Raw genomic sequence first — 1,093 nt, 5'->3', positions numbered from 1 at the left:
TATGTTAAGGAGTTGGAAAAGAAAGTACCGACATATCTGATGAGGAAAGGTCAGGCAAGTAAGTTAACCATTCATCCAATTCCCACTCACTTTTGCAAACTCCCTCACAGAGTTCCTATTGGAGTTGGGAAGATAGGATATCAACCTAACCATAGTGTTTTGGGTTTGAAGGTAATACTCGTACTTTAGGCTCCCTCGAATAGCATTTAAGAAGTTAATATCATAATGGGTAAGGCTGAGGCCATATAGTCGGTTAAGACGTCCCACACAGCTGACTACCCTATAAAAGTTGGGTAAACATTGGTCGGGGCTAAGCTTGTAAAAACTAAGGGTCCTAAGTTATAAAGGATCTACTGGAAATCTAATCCCACCCTCTGATATAGACATTAAAGGAAAAAAGACTACATGGGGTAACCTTTGGTCTTCTATGTCTCTCACGTGACGGTACAATATGTTCATATTAGGGGTGTCCAGACCCGACCCACACCCGCCGGACCGACCAAACCGTCCGATCTCCACCCGATTTCAGCCCGAACCGACGCTCCTGTCAGTCGGTTACGGGTTGCCGCGCCCAAGACCCGACGCCGGCGGGTCGAGTGGCGGTTTTCTTCTCCAAAACCCGAGCCACTCGACCCGACCGATGTTCTATACAAAAAATGCAGAATCCGGCGAGGTCGAGCTTAGATTCGAAGAGATCCGGCGAGGTCGAGCTTAGATTCGAGTAGATCCGGCGAGTTCGAGCTTAGATTCGAGCAGATCCGGCGAGGTCGAGCTTAGATTCGAGGAGATCCGGCCAAGTCCCATCAATTTTTAGCCAAAAAATGCAGAATCCGGCGAGAAAATGCAGAATCCGGCGAATATTTCCAGAATCCGGTGAGATTTCCAGGTTCCGGCGACTTTTTTTTCCAGATTTTGATGCTATCTTTATTCCGGTGACCCGCCCGACCCGACCGACGTTCACCCTCACCCGAAACCGACTCGAACGATGCTTCCGGCGAGTCGAGTCCGGGTTCCTCCACTCTTCACCCGACGCCGGCGGGTCGAGTCCGGATTGGGTCCAAAACCGACCCGGCCCGACCCGTGGACAGCCCTA

The sequence above is a fragment of the Quercus suber genome, unplaced genomic scaffold (assembly GCF_002906115.3).
Source record: "Quercus suber isolate HL8 unplaced genomic scaffold, Cork oak 2.0 scaffold_1205, whole genome shotgun sequence".
Taxonomy (NCBI): Eukaryota; Viridiplantae; Streptophyta; class Magnoliopsida; order Fagales; family Fagaceae; genus Quercus; species Quercus suber.
Note: the sequence above shows the minus strand (reverse complement) of the source record.